Source organism: Emydura macquarii, unplaced genomic scaffold, assembly GCF_026122565.2.
Source record: "Emydura macquarii macquarii isolate MOO-44397 ecotype Brisbane River unplaced genomic scaffold, CSIRO-AGI_Emac_v2 contig_2205, whole genome shotgun sequence".
NCBI classification, from domain to species: domain Eukaryota; kingdom Metazoa; phylum Chordata; order Testudines; family Chelidae; genus Emydura; species Emydura macquarii.
The window spans coordinates 1,237,023-1,256,182 of NW_027132342.1; the positions used below are offsets into that span (position 1 = coordinate 1,237,023).

The window sequence follows — 19,160 nt, forward strand, 5'->3', positions numbered from 1 at the left end:
GTCTGGTTAATTTTAAGACCCTCTAAAGTTCCCTATTCTTCCTGAAAGATCCATATGTCAAGACAGGAATAGACCACTTCTGAGCTGGTGGACCAGAGGTTAGCAGAATCATAATTTTATTTTAAAAAGGTAGATAGTTAAATAGATGGTAGCAGCTCTTAAATTCATCAACAAAAAGAGTAAATGTGTTGCATGGAGACAGTAGAGTTCCCACACTGATCCATTAATAACCTTAAGCTTGACCTAGCAATTACTATCTCCTTTAGCGATACTAGGTGTAGGTCACTTTCAGATTCTCTCTTAGCCATCATCATTTCAAACCAGAGCATGACATTATTGCTGTGGTTTGATGTGTGTGTTCAAAAGGTCTCACAAGCATCAGATCATAACTCAGACAATAACAAATCAACAAGACAGAGGAATTTCAAAGTGTATGCTCTCCAAGTGTTGTAAAGACCCAGGCAACAGAAGAACCATGTGCTAATTTAGGAATGAAGTGTTGTCAATAGCTTTGAGTATTATATCTTTTGTCAGATCGGTTTCACAGCCTTAAACATATTAAGAATTCAGTTCAACTCACTATTCTCACTGCCTTGACCATTACAGGCAGATCAAAAATGGTCAAACTCACATTGAAGAAGGAGCTCTAGGCTTGTATTTATGTATTTAAAAAAAAAAATTGGCTCAAAGAATTCATTGAGATAAATAGAAAAAAAAGTGGAAATATAACTAACTGCCAAACACCAGACATGCTTCTGCATATTTCAGCCTTTCTGAAGAACAGATGGTACCTCCTTTCAAGGCAAATATAAAATTTCAACTAAGCTGTGGACTCTATGGAGTAAAACTATTCTCTCATTCTCATCTCGACACCCTTTTCCACTCATAGTATTAATTATTTATATTACCGTGGTGCCCACAGGTCCTAATCAGAATTAGGGCCCCAATGTGCTAGGTGCTGTACAAGTGCACCGGAAGACATGGTCCTTGTCATGAAGAGCTTACAACTAAAGGTCTACATTTTAAAGAATGGATTTTGAGTGCCTCCATTTTGTGTACCAAATGCCAAGACACCTTGCGAGAGCTAAACATTCACCCTCTGAAAATCAGACTCCTTTGAAGTGTCTCAAGTTAGCCATCTCAAAACTGTGGCACTGAAAATCACTAGTCACTCTTGAAAATTTAGGCTTAATTTCTTCCATGATACACCCTCCGTTTGGAACTTCCTATGCCTTGTGTCCACTCTCTTGATTAAAATCTGTCCTTCCTGAAAGCCAACCGCACCATCAGGTAAATAATGACACCAGCCTTTTTTAAACTTCTAAGCAAGGCACTGAGAGACCCTTTGAATCTGGCCTTAAACCAAATTCTTTTTACGGACTCCCAAATATTGTCTATTTAGTCTGTAAATTACTCATGACTCTGTCTGCTTTAGATGTTGATGAGAACAAGGTACACTATCTGGGCTCAAATGAAAAATGGAAATGAATGGAGAAAATATATACTGCTTAATTTCTAAAACTGAATAATGAGACTAACTGCTTTTAAGGTATAGTAGCAAAAAACTAAACAACCAACAAAACCCCATCAGAATTTTGCTTTCATTTTAATGTACACATCTTAAAATGCTGGTTTTTAGCTTAAGTGAGATTTCATACTGTATGCCAAATGATTTGGGAAAATAAAATGTTTTCAGCCAAGTTATGAGGCAAAAGAAAAAAAGGTATATAGCAAAAGTGGCTACACTAATCATGTGATTTCGGAGTAGCACAGAATGTTCCACAGAATCAAGATGATTACACAATGGGAGTAGTTCCAACATGCTGTCACCCACCTGGGTCTAGGTTATCTGTGCAGAGACAGCCCATTCTGTGTACATGAAAGAGGCTAAATTGGTCAGACATATTGAGTTTTCTCCTTCAAAACAACAAAAAAACCGCTTTAAGGTTATTAACACTTTGTGGTTGAGTGTATCATTCATCATCGAGATAATGATTTTTAAGAGGCCAATCCCATCTGAAATGTGCACTGAATTTGAGAACTGCAGCTCAGCACATCGCTCAAGCTTTAGCCTTGAGTCTTTGGACAGTTAGAGATTAGAGTCACCAATTTCATTACACTTGGGACCACAAGTTGAAGTTGGGTACTTTAAATGAAAAGCCTTATCCATTTCTAGTACTGATAAATTTAAATTAGTAATGACAGTTTCTAGTCATGTAAAAAGCACGGGGATACGGATAAAGGAGACAGGCAGGCTTAGATGGCACTCTCAAAACTGCTGTTAGTTTATTCAACAGAAAATACATAAATCAACTTGCTAGAGAAAAAACACAACTCCACTTAGCTCCAGGACTTTGGTCTCATACTGTATGTCTACACTGCACATCTGACTCAGGTCTGAGCTCAAGCCCTCATTCCGTTCACACACAAATCAGTCTGACTCAGGTCAGCAAACACTCAGGGTCCTAAGACTCTGGTAGGGGGGTGGGTCTGAGCCAGAGTCCTGGGTCCGAGCCTGTATTTTGCTGTGTGGATGCAGCTCAAACCACATCCCTGAGTCATAAGGCCTGTGTAGTGCAACATGGATGCATTAGTGCGGCTGTGAGACCCGGGTCCAGCAACAGTAAACCCAGGTTTACGATATCATGTGGACACTCAAGTGCAGGTTTGAAAACACGGGATCCACAAGCCTGAGTCCCACAGACCCAGATTTACAATGCTATATAGCAGGCCTCGACAAATTTGTTTTGGAGCTAGGAGTCAGTCCAAAAATTAAGGAGCCAGACAACGTAGGCTCAGTGGCAGGGCGCCCTGGCCGAAGCGCAGCGGCCGCTCTCCCCTCCTGGCCCCACGCCCCTCCCACAACGTGGGCCCACCGGCGGGGCGCCCTGGCCAGAGCGCAGCAGCCACAGCACTCCCCTCTCCCAGCCCTGCCACATGGGCGGGTGGCGCCCTGGCCGGAGCGCAGCGACCGCTCCCCCCAGAGAAATACTAGGCGCCAGACTTAAATTTCTAGGCGCCAAGGCAACCTGGAGCCCGGGGTTTGTCGAGCCCTGCTATATAGACATACCCACAAAGGTTACGTCTAAATTAGAAAGAAAGAAAGAAAGAAAAAAAGTGTATTTTTAACACGTTAGCTAACATGTTAAAATCCTAATGCAGATCATGCAAGACAAGTTTTAGTTTTAAAACAAAGAGGCGTTGTATTCACTAGGAAAAAAGATGCGTTTCTAGCTCAAGTCAGCTAACTCAGGGTAAACTCCTAGTGAAGACAAAGCAGTGTGTAGTTTTCAGATGAGTTAGCTGGTTTAAAGGTATGATTTAAAGGTTTGGGGAAAGTTGAGGGCTTACCTTGACCTGCTAATCGGTGTGAAAATTGTCCAGGATGGCTGCTCAACAGAGGTGCAGCGTTATCATTTTGGAGCTTGTGGTAGCTCCAGATTTATGAGTCACAGCAACAGTGGCATCCCCCCAAAGCAGTGAATTGGCCAAGGATCCAACCAAACATCAAGGAAACCGAGGCCAAAGATTTACCTTTCTTTTGTAAGCTCTTTTGGGCAGCGACTGTATAAACACACAGCAGATTACAATACCTAATATCTTTGGACCCCAACCTGAGTGAGGCCTCCAGACACCATCACAATATAAATGTTAAATACGAACAATAATAGGTTCCCTCGAGTGGAGCCAATGAAAAACAAAATGTTAGTGAGTGGGGCGGAAGGCATGCAGGGGGGATTTTGTGATGAACTTTCAGCATTACCTATTAGCCTTCAAAATGTAATCTATCTTCACAAGGATCAGGACTAGAAATAGACAAAACGGAAAGAAAACAGACTAGCTGCCAAAATCAAGGGAGCAGGAGAGGGAGCCCTGGAATCTCTCTCTGCTCCCATCAATCACATAGTGCAGTGTGCATAGAGGTATAACCTTTATATGGATTCTGTTCCATTACCACAAGACTGTTCCAGCTTTTCTGCCCCTTCACCCACAACATTTCCCATTTTTTTAATCTTACATCACTTACAACTGAACTAATCCAGCCACAAACACCTCTTCTTTCATCCTATTACTGAAAAACATGAGACAATTCCTAGCCACTTGGAGATTAGCTGGAGTTTTGCAATTGACTTCAAGGAGACTGGTCTTTAGCTCAATGATACCTTTACCAATGAAAAGTGTTTAATTCTATTTTAAGGCAACATTCAATAGTAACACCAAGTATGACCTATTGAATTTCATTAATTAGCTTTTGGAATTCTAAGTATCCAACCTTTCATTCTTTTATGGCAAGGATGTAAAATGATACATTCTGGTCTCAGATGTCTATAAAGTGAACAATCCTGAAACAAAGAGACTAATCCCCAAATTTAATTCAGCAGGATACAATAACTTTGAATGTGTCACTTGTCTGTAAGCACTTGTATCCTCTTCCAAATTTCCATTCCTCCCCCAGCGTCTGTGGAGTTGAATACAGTGAAAACACTAGCAACCCCTCTGCACTGAAATGTGAGACCATTTTCAGTTTCTCTTTTATGTTTCATTTAAAGAAGATCGGAAACAATTTAAAAATTCTTAGTACTTTATGCCCTCTGGTAATGTAAGAATTATTGTGTCTCATTGTCAGAAACCACAGATGAATATTAAGCTCAAGAGAGAGAGATTGCTGTTAGGTGGTTTAAACCGCAGACAATTTTACAAAAAAATGTAACTTTAGTAGAAATGTTTTTATGCTTTGGTTTATTTAAAGGAAAACAGGTTGGTTGTTTGGCATTAAACATTGCTCTCTGGTGTTTGCAACTCAAACACTGCAGATATTGGTCTGTTTCTCATGTGCATACAATCAAATGCCACACTTAAGTGCAATAAAAAAAAAAGAAAAAAGGAAAATAGTATAAATGGTGAAAAATGTGTTTTTTAAAAGTTACTTTAATATTAATACAATCTAAATAAAAGAAGGTTTGGGATATTTGTTTGGTTTTGGACACAAAATTTTGAGCCCCAATCTGACAGGTATCTCTGCATGCTTAGTTCTAAGCACATTACTCTCATTGACTTGAATTCAACAAGGCGAATGAAGTGAATAATAGTGTTTGCAGCATTGTGGCCTTAATCCTGACAGTGGCACTTTAAATGAGGAAATGTACTTCATCACCATGCTTGACCACTGTATTATACTGCATATTTCCAACAAGACAAAAGATTATGTCCAATCACATATGGTCAGAGTCAGCCTTTCAAACCAGGATACCAGTAACCACATTCTTTTAGTAAGTAATTTCTGCTTAGCAACATCAGAGGGGAAGAAAAATCTCTGAACTCCTTCAGAAAAGGCACATGCACTCTAATATGAATGTAACTATACTAGAAGCTACCTAATCTGGTCTGTACAGCACATCCACTGCACCATTGGTAAGAACACATTAACTGCACAGGAAACGTGTATGTCACCAGCTTTGTTTTCCTGGACATGAACACCAGATGAAAACCAAAAGAAACTGCAGGAAAATTGAAAAACTTGCCAAACTGATCCATACTAAATCTATTTAGTTATTTTCCTGAAAAAGAAAAAAAGCTATGAAGGCCAAAAGGTCTGGAATTTCTTTTTCTTTTTTTTCTCCCAGTGATCCAGTGAATTTCCAGGAGCACCAGGGGGAAAATTTGTTCATACAGCAGAGAGCACTGAGATGGACTGAAACTGCTAGTTAATTATGCTCTCAGATCAGTGAGCACAAATCCACCATCCCAAGACTTATGAAAAAAAGCTTCTGTATCACAAAATGACACCAAGATTCAAACATGCAACATTTGTAAAGTCATCTGCATCCTGGGGAGAAAAAAATATTGGCCTGCATTATTCTATGCAGAATGGTAGGTATAAACACTGTCCTAGAACATTCCCGCAGCATATGAAGTGCAGAAGAGACCCCTCCATGGGCAGATCTCCCTGCCTACGGAAGGGGTGTGTGTGTGTGCGTGGGGTGAGGGGGAGGAGGGCAGGAAGTGCCACCTGGAATAGCACTAAGTCTCCCTCCCTTATACCCCAAAGAAGTCCCTCCACCGAACCTTTGTGAGGGAAAGGTCCCTGGGGTTTTGAGGTCAAGCAGGGAACTGGGCACTCTGTGGCACATCCCTACACCATCTGTGGACATCCAAGCTGCTATATTGTTGGAAGCAGCATCAATTCCTGGAGTCTGGTTTGTGGCTGCTACTGAGCAGCTGCAAGGGAGATCCAACCAAGGACAATAAACCTCCTGCTAAAGCCAGCAGGGTAGTTATCATATCAAACATATGATGCTGCTAGGAATCTGCCCTTCCCTATAGCCCCAAGGTCTGTGAGGTTGGGAGGCGTCCAAACTACTTGGGACCCTAAATTATTCTTCCCTGGGGTTGCTGTCTCTACAGCCCTCCCTTTCATGAGTTTCTCCATGGCAGAAGTGATTTGACCCAGCACTAGTTTGCACTTAGCTTTTTTCCCCCCCCTCAACCAAGGACCTCAAAGCACGTTACAAACTGTACGTCAGACTCAGAACATCCCTGAGAGGTAGTGAAACACAGCCACTTCCAAAGGGTAGACTGAGGTTGAGAATGGGTATGTGATTTGTCCTAATTCATACAGTGAGTCGGGGGCAGAGATAGAAGAGATCCCAGGACCCATAACTCCCAATCCCTCTACTGTCACCTGCTTTTAAACTGTATGTCCTTGGGTAAAGTCTCTGTATCTGAGCACAGAGAACATTTTAAACATGAATGAACAAAACAGTAGCAGCAGCAGGTAACGTTACTTCCCAGTAGGCCTACTTCTTTTCACAATATTCAAACCCGAGAATCACCATGACCTCACCAGTGCTCCTACTGAAAGTCTAATCTAGTGTGTCAGGAACACCAGAACAGTGAAAAGACACAGGAGGCATGAAAGCAGTCATTACAAAAGACAGAGAATGAAGGGAGAGAAGCGAAGGAGGAGGAGAGGAAAAGAGACAAATCATCTGAACTTAGCTTGTTTTATATTTTTCAGCATGGGCAAAAATTTTACTCTTCAGGATAGTCACCTTACTCCTAATTTCCTTAATATTGTCCCAAGATGCAACTGAAGCATAACCAGCAAAACCTGACGTATCTATAGAAGTGTCAATGAACCATTTAGGTATTTAACTGTTGAAACTTGCAGACAAATTGAAACTTTAAGGCACAAATTTTTTAACAATGCGGATGAGTAATCACTGGAATCATCTCCTGATATCAAATCAAAATCTTTCGGGAAGAGATGTTAGTTAAACACAAAATGATTGGGCTCATTAAAGGGGTACATGGATAAAAGCCTACACCCTACATTATGCAGGAGGTCATACTAGAGGATATAATGGTCCCTTCCGGCTTTACAGTCTATGAAAGCTATTTTAGTGTTTTAAAAATAATCACTGTTTAAATAATAAAGTTCAGTTAAACTTGTGCATGCATTGCCTAGTACAACTGAAGTGTTACCACAATGCAAATATTAAATAATAAACCAAAAGAGAATTCTAAGTTTGAGTTCCTCTATCCTTACCTTTTCTTGTCCCACTGTGCCTACCTGTCTGAGCAAAAAGTTATGCACCTTATGCTCTGTAACAATCAGATGCACAGTTAAAGAAAAAAAAAGCACAGCCTGGAGTCTGAATTTCCCTATTTTTCCTCAGTTCTCAAAACTTTAAACCCTTAATTCAAAGCCTATTAATGTACAAGACTTACCAGTGTGTATGAGGAGGAAGGGAATCAGGTTTACAGACCTGCCATGACAAAACGGAGTGCAGTATTAGAGCATGTCAATTCAAGGCTACGAGAGACAGCCTGATACACAAGCACTGGAAAACACCTTTCTTGCCTGCTGAGGGGTTGATCACATGGCCACAGCTCAGACAGGGATCTGCATTCATTAAGAGGGTCAGTACATGCATTATCCTTTTGTTACACACTCCCAAATGCAAAGCCTAAAGAGACAGTACAGGAAAGAATTGTCATGTCAGAGGCAGCTGTTTCTCTGAAGAGTCATCATTCCTTTGCTCGCCAGATAGATACATACAGTGCAGCTCACCAGAACCTCATATTAATGACTGGAAGGCCCACGGCAAATGACTTAATTTCGCAAGTTAGTAAATGAACAGTAAAAACGGCCTCACTTTGCGCATTCGTTTTAACACTGGCCATTTCATTTTATGTATGATTATACTGCATGAGGTGCCAGAAAATATATTGTAATATCACCTTTAAAAAATAATTATGTTCTTGTAATGCAAGACCTTGCTACAGCACTCCATTAGTTCTTTGACAGATGGGGAGAAATCCAATATTTCGTGCAAACGAGGGATTAACCAGGTTCCATCACACACACACACACACACACACACACACACACAACTTTAAAATTATGCACTTAAAGTATGCAGTAAATGTATGAGAGGCTCTTATTAAAAACTGCATTTCATATTATACTTTGATATGAGGGACCCTTGGGCAGATTTTCTGCGCTTCAAAAGTTAGTTGTTGTCATAGCGCATAACATATAAAAATACAGCAAGAACACTAATATTCCTCTCCATCTGCTGAGCTACTATAGGCTAGGGAAAAGAACCACCATTCTTAAATAACTCTAAAAAAAACTACTGTTTGTTTTTATTAACCATGATATAAATGAAAGATCACCAGTTTCTCAGGAAAAGAAAAGATTACTGAATACAGAAGCCAAAAATCCACCACTTAACATATGTTAATGCAGTTCAAAGGACATGCTAGCTGTGTTTGAAACCTGTCTGAGTTCAGCTCCCTGTTTTAACTAAAGTTGTAGGGGTTGATTATAAAGATGCATAAGTGTCACATCCCACACCTTTATGTTCTTAGCTATGTTGATTTGGAAGTCAAATGACTTCTCAGCTATACAACTCATGCTTGAGTATAAAGAGAGAGAGAAAAAAAATAAACAGGTGTGTACCTTGTTTTGCTGCTTAATGACATTCAAAGGTGGCCTGAAAGTTTGTTTATATATCATAACCAAGCAAAATAGGAATCAAAACAAATACTTTTTTCCTTTTACAAGTCAGCTTTACAGAGATATGATGTTCCACCGTTCAGGCGATGATATAGGTTGAATCATGACCTCCTGCAATTTACTACATCAATCACTCACTTATCTGTCAATAGCACACCATCAATATAGGCCTGATTCAATGCCCATTGCAGTCAATGGAAAGACTCCTAGTGATGTCAATGAGCTATGGATCAGGTATTAAATACAGTTAGTAACTGATCACTTGCTACAGTCACTCTCTCCAGACATGGGTTATTCAATAAAAAGAGTACACTAAAAAGTATTGTTCATTTCTAACATAACACCCATATTAAAATCAAGAAGTCATAATCAGCCATTAAGAATGTTGGAACAGGTTACACAAAGCATTCTGTTATGCAAAACCATTACATTCCCATTTCAATATTCATAACAAATGAAAATATCTAATATACAAATCTCCATCAAAGCACAACTATTTTATTATCATTAATCCATACATAATATTCCAACAAAATAATACTGTGAAGTCTTCTAATGTGATTGAGTGGCCTTTTTCTCAGTCAAATCCTCAGGATATATTTATAAAAACAGATGAACCAAATTGTTCCCTTTGTTGTAATTACCTCATTCCCTCTTGTCCCCACAGCATTCTTGAACAGAGATGGCTTGGGAAGATTGCCACTAACTTGCCAATTCAGAGTTCTACTACATTTTCATTCCCTTTAGTTTCAAATGTCACTGTTCCAGTAGTACTGTTCAAAGCTGATAGCAAAGGAAAGGTTTTCTACATGAGCAAGAATTGCTAATCCAACCAATATTTCAGTAGCCTCAGGCTAGCTCTTTTTATCTCTTATGTCACTATTTTTTTTTAAATGGGGTGAAGGGACCCGCTATCTTCAAGCCCATTGGAATCAATCTTCCTTTCTCTTCTTTGAATTTGGAATTCAGAGGCTTAAAGACAGTGTTTTCATTCTCCTTTCACAAGCTGTTTACATGTGATAAAAACCAGAATGTTAATAAAAATAGCTCAGCAGTAAACTGTGGATGTTTCACAAATACAGATCTAAAAAAACCCAAAGGCTAATATTTATGTCTTTTTCCCCACATTTCCAATCACTAATATTTCAAAAAGGTTAAAAAAATAGGTAAATAGAAGAAATCCATCTCTTACATACCACCATCATGACCACAACTGCTAATGGCAGGCTTCCAATTAATTTGAATACTGGATGGCTATGACATTTCAGGGTGCAATCCAGATCACTGAGTGATTGCGTCACCCCTGCCCTGCAATCTTGGGTGCCTTACAGTGCCTTGCTGCTATAGCTCCTACCTAGGCCACTCACAAAAAGCCTTCCAGCATACCAGTCACACCCTGAGATGAGTGTCTGTGTATAGCTGCAGCCTGCAGCAACACTCCAGTCACACTCTGACTTCCACCAGCCTCGGGTACTACATTCAGGGTGACCCAACACACTCCCGGTCTTGGATTTTCCTCCAAAAAAAAAAGGTGTATTCTGTACTGCATTATCCAGCCCTCTCCTGGACAGTTCAATAATAAAAGGTTCATTGTCCCTATAGGGGAACAATATACACAATAACTTGCCACGCTAAATGGAGTTACCCACACAGTGCACAACACTAGATTCATTTTGATTGAAGAACAAAAAAGGCTTATTTAATTAGAGAGACATAGATTCTGAGTAGAAATAATAAGGTATTGAAGTCAGAAAGGATTATTTTTCTTACAAAGATAAAATGCTTCCTACTATTAAAACTTTACAAAACTAGGCTTTGTTCAAGGTCAATTTCTTACCATATCCTTCCAACAGCCTTACTGACCAATCTTCAGCTCAGGATCACTCCCAAAGTCAAAGAGCTGGATTCTTTTGTCTTCTTAGGTTCAAGAGAAATGGATATGGGGACACAGCTAGGGGTGCTTTTGCCCTCACTTTTATAGGTGTCACTCTTTGAAATACATCTTCCTGAGAATGATCCCCTAGATAAAGTTCTTTCCAGCTGAGAGCAAGGAGACATGGAGTCTGATGGAGGTGGAGGGGAGGATCGCTAAACTGTTTGCTTAAGATGCAGATCTGCTTGTTCCTGCCCCCTTTCCTTGCCAAAGAATGGCCGCTTGATAGATGATGGCCTATCAGCTTTGATGATACCTGGCGGAGTGTCAACTTGTCCTTTGTCTTTGAGAAACGTGTTTACCCACTCACCGGACCTGTCTGTTAAACACACTTCAGTCATGATTTCAGTTTATGTCCATAATGTCACATATAACATTGCTACATACGTTACCATGATACTATTGACCAGTGAGGTATTCATTTTCAAATGATACTTTACAAGGCATATTTGTACAAAGATTATTACAATCATGTTTTGAGTATGAATACAGTGATGTATTCTGTCACAATGGCATAGCCCAGCAGTTCTCAACCAGAAGTCCACAACCCCATGGGGCCCGCAAGTAGGTTTCAGGGGATCTGTCAAAATAAACTGGGCTTCAGACCCACAGGAAGGGAGGGAGCGCCTCCTCCACCCTTTGACTCACCTCAGCTGGCCTCCCAGCCTGTGAGTCAGCATCAGCAACAAGTTTCACAGTAAGTAAAACAAAAATAAAATTCAGTTTTTTATTTTTGTACCTATAGTATCCTTTTCTTTTTTTCTAGTGTGTGTGTGTGTGTGTGTGTGCGCGCGCGCGTGCGCGCGCGCGCTTAACTATCAATTTAATACAGCTTTTAATCTACTGGATATGCAGAAAACCAATTGTTGTGGCACAGGTGGGCCATGGAGTTTTTATAGCATGTTGCAGGGGAAGTGGGGAAGGCTCAAATGAAAAGGTTGAGAATCCCTGGCATAGACCACATTCCAGTTAGTACTGTACAGCTGTGCATTGCTGCTACTGTACATGTTCCAGAAAAGGTTTTATTATATTCCCATTGTGGAGTTCTAGTACTTTTGAAGCCATATAGGTAATTCACAATGATTAGGTAACAGAGAGCTTTGCTCATTTCCTCTGCCCTCACTATAGACTTGACCAGCACTTTTACTATCACCCTGAACATCTTCATTGTTTGCTTGTTTCTCCATGATGGAGGCACTAGATTCAGTGTGGAAGGATGATATCACAGCAAGCTGAAAGATTGCTACATTGCATGAAAAATATACAGACTTGATTGCAAGAGGATATATCTATCCCAAGTGGAAGGAGACCTGCAGGATGGACTACCTATCTTGCTCAATATTTTTAAGGCTCATTTCCTGAATGAAGCAATGAAAAGGCAGAAACTCTTAGGAGCCTAATAACCATGAAAGCCAGTCAACATCTAGAACAAGTATATTACTGCCATTAGCATTGGAACTTTATTGCTGCAATTAGGATGAACCAGTAAAAATAATAATGGTGGAAAAATAATAATACTTCACACTTATGTAGTGCTTTACATCTTCAAAAGGCTCTACAAACATTTGCTAAATAATCACCACAAAATCCTGGAGAGGTAAATACTATCCCTGTTTTACAAATGGGAAAAATGAAGGCAGAGAACTTAAACGTTGGTTACCAAGGCCAATGGTTTAAGAGGATTCAAAAAGGAAATGGACATTTAGATTGTAAACTCTTTGGGGCAGGGACCATCTTTTTGTTCTGTGTTTGTACAGCACTAGCACAATGGGATCCTAGTCCATGACCAGAGCTCCTAGTTGCTAATAACAACATGGATAATAAGAACATCCAGAGTCACAATAGTAGGGTTACAAAACCTCAAGAGTTTAAATGAAGTGTTAGTGCCTCCCTTCAACCAATAGGGATTTGACAGAAAATTTCCCAGTGGGCAGGTTATCCCATAATTGCCTACTGCTCTGAAGATTTTGGCATTGTCAGAGACAAGATATTGGACTAGAGGGACCAGCATATTACGTCCTATGTATAGAAGAACTGAGCACCTCTGAAACTCTGGCTATAAAAGACTTGCACAAGACCACAAAGCATGTCAATTTCCTCCAGAATAAGACCTTAGGAGCACCTTGTTTCCCAGTTTCTTTTTCAGATGACACCACTCAGTACTGAAGGAGCAGATGAAGACATCCTCTTTTCATACATCAAGATTTTAGCTCTAGTATAAATGGAAAGAAATTGTACACTACTTGTAGAATCAGAATAGCCAATGACATGTCAAGAGCCTGACTCCACTAGAAAAAAAATGTTCTGAACATTTGTGAGAAGAACACATCAGATGACTGGAATAATATTAGTTCTCTCTTCCACACAGGGAAGAAAGAACAAACCATGAACCAGAGTTCATATATTTCATGCAGAAGACCAAGTTGCCGCCAGCTCACTAAGCAAATGAGTCACAGTAATGTCAATTTCAAACAGCCAAGGTGAAAACATTGCTAAGACAGTTTTCCTGATCTTGTTCAGTCACACTGTATAACTGCAAGTGTTAAGGGAATAAATATGCTTGTTCAGTCTCATGAGATTTTTCCTTTTTAGCTCAGACTTTGTAAAACTGCAGCAGGTGTAAATTAAACACTTTTTACTTTCCCAGTCCTTTTGGACCCATCGGTAACCGATGGATGAAAAGGTATTGCTAACATCAAACTTTGATTTTCTCAACTGCTCGAGCCAGCACCCTAGTGGCTTAAGGAAATTAATAGCAGCAAGCCCAGTGCCTGTTTTTCTACATGGTAGAATGTTAAAGACAGTTTTTACTCACAGAAGAACAAATCAACAAGTAATACAAAAAACAAAACCCCATAACACAACCCTTTATTTTCCTGTTAAAAATATCCCTGGGTGGCAAGTACTGGGGCTGCCAGTGATATAGCAGTGGGTTTAATCTGAAATTCCTGGGAGTCAAGGTAAAACAGCTTTGTTCTACTGAACTCTAAAGTGAAATAATCTTATAATTAAAACAAATTAATACATATGTTCTCTGATGGTGGGTATTTCTGGGAACCACTGAGGAAGCAACATACGTTCAGTAAAGCACCATTGGGTCTTTACTTCTCTCTCCAAAGTGCCTAATACATTCTTAGGCATTCAAAATGATAGGTAAATGATCATCATCATTTCCAGACCCTGTGAATGAGCTGAGTATAATCTCTAGCTCCACTTAGAACACACTGAAGTAATTGGCTGCTCCTACAGTTGGGCTTGAGGGACAGAATGTTAAGGAGTCTTTCAACATAAAAGCCTTGCAAATGTTTTCATTGTGCCTAACACCACATATTTGTCAATTCCACCAATCAAAAAAAATTAAATCCCTATTTTCATTTGCTTGATTTTAGTATTAATTTCAGTGCGGTTATTGTCAAAAGAAAAAGCTAAAAATGACATCAGAGGGTTCCTCATTCACTCTCTCTTGATGGCCTTTCCGATCAACTTTGCTCAGTTTGCAAAGTAAAAGATGTTTTGCTAACTGTCAGTCCTGCAAACGCCACCCAAGTTTTCAGAAGCTGAGCTGCTTTTCAGTCCCCTACAGCAGCCAGAAGGCTCTGAAGTTGGCCAGGGAATCAGCATAAGGTCCTCTCACTTCCAACAAGCAACGTCACTTGAAAAGTATCCTCCTTACACACCTGTGAGTGTGGCCAATACAGAAGATGAAGTAAGATCAAGGAACAATACCTTAGAAGGAATCCCCCACCTTGCCTCTTCTCATTAGAGAGACTAGGGCCCAATCCTCATGAAAAATTAGGCACCTAATTAGCTACCTCAATTAAAGTTAGGAGCCCCAATACTCTTGAGAGGATTTGGGACTAGTGTGTAGGGTTGCCCTTAGGCCTCCCTTATAGAAATTTTCCTCTTCTTTCATATCAGCTTCTGGCTGATTGGTTAATCCTCTGACTAGTCAATGCTTGGTAGTTTTCAAGCCCTGGGACAATCAAAATCAAACTAACATGCAAACATGGAACTAAAAGTGTTTATAAGATAAAACCTCTATCAAATATTACCACACAGCCATTAAAAATATCCCTTAAAAAACAAAAGGTTAGATCATCTGCACAAGGCCAAGTATAACACACTGGACTATTAGCATAATTTGGAAGCAGAATGATTTTCCAGTGTAGTGGCAAACATTTTAACATTCAAGGCAAATCCTATTTTCACTCTCCAGAGATATCAGTCTCAAAATGCTGGGAGGAAAGGGGAGAAACAGCTTTTTGATATTTCAATGAAAGAAAACAAGCCAACGTATTTGAAGTGTCACATGACACAAGATACAAGACTTGTTATGAATGATCAAAGATTTGCACTCTATTGGAAAATACGGCAAATTCCTAATTGCGTTACTGGTGAAGAGGCTGGCTTGAGTGGAGCTCTGAGACAAGATACACATGGAACGCCTCTTCACACCTTTAACAATGGGGGTCACAGATAAAGTATCAAAACTACATTGCAAACAAGATCCTTAGCAGTGGCTAAACGGAGATACTGTTTAAGAAGCTACACAAAAGTTAAAAGACTGATCAGCAGCACGTTTTCCAGCTGGTGGTTTCTGCTATCTTCACTTAGCTGGCTAAACATTTGGATATGTGTATTGCAGGATATTCCATTCAGAAAATGATAGAGGTAATCAAGCCAAAACAAGATGATTTGTGGTCAGCTCTTTCCAATTTAGGCCCTGATCCTGCAAAGATTCATGGCATGTGTAACTCTACTCACGTGCGTAGCCCAACTGAAACACAGAAGTCTGAAAATGTTTGACCTATTATAGTTATATATAACACCCAAGGTCCTGATTTTGCAAACACATATACATGTGCTGGTGTCGGCTCTCAGGGATTGAGAGTCACCTTGTTACCCTCCTGCCTCCACTGAGAAGCAAACTTGCTTATCTTAAGGAGCGTCAGCTCCCTGACACCACCAGCCTGTTAGCAATCTGGGCACTGCTAGCCCTTACCTTGCTTTGCAGGTTAGCAATAGATGCAACCTAGTCCCCAAGCGCCTTTAAAGCGTTCCCCTGTGGTGTCCATTGAACTGAACACTCACAGAAATATCAGGTCTGCCATCCCCAGAGGAACAGTATTCATACCAGCTCGTACGATGCAGCTCAGGATCAGCACCTTGCTTAATACCACAGCACTGAGATATACTTATAGTGAAAACAACAACACGCATGTTATCAAAACTTCAAGAGTTATGTAATAGTGAGTGAGCAAATTGGAAACAAAGTAACATATAAAATCATAACACTTTCTAGAGATCAAATTTAACTTTACCTCACCCACAACGTACTCTGCAGCATTTCAAGCAAGGTTGGTTGAGATCCCATTTTCATGAACGTAAATGCACTGCCTATTTATTTCCTAGGTGCAGGAAGATGGGGTATTCTTTGTTCCCCAAATATAGTCCAGTCAAATTTTGAAGCGTATCTCAAGAGAAAGTTCTCTTCCAATGCTGTGTTTCTGTAGCTGTTAGTTCCTTTCTGAAATTTTTTAAATCCTTCATTTACATTCAGTTTAGATGGGTAATGGAAGACCCATTGTGAATGAGACAATACTTAATTTACATCTCAACAGAGAGACAGGTGAATAAACATTCCTCCTTTGACAGGGAACCTGTTTGTCAAGCTTGCCTTGATACAGACTTTAAAACAAATTTTTAGGATAAATACATTACTCCTTATGATAGTATCTTTAAAAACATTTCACAATGATATTAATGATGAGTGTGACCCTGGCTTTCATTTAAGATCTTACATGACCTCTTTGATGAACCTGAATGTACATACCAGAATCAGGACATTCTGTAACCTCTTTGCCAATTGGCATTAAAGGGTTCTTGGGTCACAGTGATTAACTTTAAGCACGTGCGCAGTTCCCTTGCAATATATAATGTCTTGTATACATGAGCAGTCCTACTGATTTAAGTGAAACCACTCACTTGCTTAATGTTTAATAAGCATACATCTTTGCAGGATCAGAAACGTAGCTATTACTCATAACTATAGTAAGTACAAAATTTTCAAACAAAAAGATGACTTAAGTGACAGCAACCATTTAACTAGAGACTATGATGGGAAAGGCAATGAAAAGATGAAAGCTCCAAGAAGGTTAAAGCTATTGATAACTTCATCACAAATCAAAGACAGATCAAAAAGATGGCTAAAAGCAGCGTAGTTGCAGACTTGGAATAGCATGCTTGGAAAACCCAAGTCAGAACCAGGATATTTGCAGACTTCGGGGCCCAGTAGCAAAGAGATACAGAATTAGTTTTATGGAAAACTTTGAACCGAAGAAGATGTAAAAAACAAGCCTAGCCACATGAAGCTGGTCTGCCTTGGCCACATTAGTAAAATCAATACACACAGCGGTGTAAAGCACCACTAGAACCTTTTCTGATCAAACGATCAATACAGTGTCATGAACACCGCTCACACAGAGTTTAAAGGTGTTCAATTACTTTTCTTGCTGGCTACCAGCCACTCACGTTAAAGAGAAGAGATTCTGCTATACTCTAAGAAACACCTTGTAGGACCAAGGACACAAAGCTTCCCAATTTACTGGATGACATGGGACTGAAGATAAGGATGATACAGAACCAAATGCCAGCCACTAAAATGAAAGTCAGCAAGCATTCTGCCAGTGCAGTCCTTATTGTGTGCGCCTTTGAGTTTTGTGTTATTCCACTACAGAAGCAAATGGGAGAAGTTTTCATATATTTAATATATTTTAGCTCTGGATACACCAATTATTTAATTTTATGTGTTTAGGTTTTAATAAGCTTTCACCCACAGAGAAAAAATGCAGCAGTTAACAGGAGTGATTTGACATTTCCCACTGGACTGAAAATCATATTTCATGTGTGAAGTTAACATCTAACTGAAAAAAATCCAACTTACTTTTATGATGAAATGCACAGATTGAAAACTGGAGTATCATTAGAATAATTGTTCATTCTGTATAATCATTTATGTATGTCCTGGTAACTCTCAATCGTAGTGTATTCCTTCTAGTTGGATATTTATTTCCATTTACTTCTTCCCAATTGCATCTATCAGGTACAACCATTCAAAAAGTTTTAGATCAAAGACCATGAAGAGCCTGATCCAAAAACTTCACAATTTATATATACATATAGCGCAATCCTTGGGGGGGGAGGAGGGGGGTGTCGGTCATGACTTGTACAATAAAAATAATGTTCAAAGACAACTGTGTTAATACAGTCATGCCAATAAAATAAAAATATACAATAAAGAAAAAACAAAACAAAAGGGAGTTTGCCCAAGCGGAGGTCTGACTTAAATATCATATTACCCCAACTAAAGATACAAATGTGCCAACAGCACTTATTCATTAGCAGTGTACAAGATAGTCATTGTACAAAGACCAAACCTGGCAATAGGGTGCCCACATGTCCGGATTTTATAGGAACAGTCCCGACATTTGGGGCTTTTTCTTAAAAAGGTGCTTATTACCCACCACCTCCATCTCGATTTTTCACACTTGCTATCTGGTCACCCTACCTGGCATTTAACTCCATGATGACAATGACCAGGTTTGAACGATGCAAAAGTTGTACTAACGTCATGGACATCAAGACAGAATGCATAGCACCTTCCTTATGTCATATAAACCTTTTTTTTTAAAAAAATCTTAGATCCCCTATTGATCATTAAAAACTAAGCTGAGAACGCCACACTCATTTCACATCTGCCCTGGTGCAGCCGTAGTCAAACAAACAGTGGCCCACAAAGCACTTAACCCTGGCGCTCCGTGGAGCTTGATCACGTGGCGCTCACTCGCCTCAATCGCAGCGGCTAAGTACACAAACGTTGTGCTAACGTTACTTTCCCACACACGCAGGCTTTGTAGCCGACATAGGATGTTGTGCAACGGCAAAGGGGCAGGAGGGCCACGTGATCATAAACCGGGGGGGGGGAGGGTCCCAAGAGACACCCTGCTAAAATATGGCCCAGGCTAGGGAAAAGTCAGGAAAAGCCCTGCACAAGGGCACAGCTGAACACCGGTTGCATCGCTTGCCAAACAAAGCGCGTCGGCTCCTCCTCTGCCATTAACGTGAAACGAAAAGTCCACGCTTGGTTACATCTCCGCAAGCCCAGGGAAGTCGGGGGGGTGCTGCGGCTGCAGCGCCCAGCCC

General features: G+C 40.0%; 1 protein-coding gene across 7 annotated transcripts in view; it reads right to left on the reverse strand.

The window, feature by feature from the left end:
• EPS8 (EGFR pathway substrate 8, signaling adaptor) overlaps nt 1–19,160 on the reverse strand; it is a 198,716-nt gene that overhangs the window by 167,908 nt on the left and 11,648 nt on the right. Inside the window, exons 1-2 of one of the 7 annotated variants that reach the window (XM_067559150.1) lie at nt 10,863–11,404; nt 7,732–7,769 (exon numbers count right to left, since the gene is read on the reverse strand). The exons of 4 other annotated variants lie outside the window; for them this stretch is intronic. The gene's annotated coding sequence lies outside the window, so the exon portion shown is untranslated. Of the gene's footprint in view, nt 1–7,731; nt 7,770–10,862; nt 11,405–17,901; nt 18,076–19,160 lie in introns of those variants that run through there. 2 more of the 7 variants (XM_067559153.1, XM_067559147.1) reach the window with 2 other exon arrangements.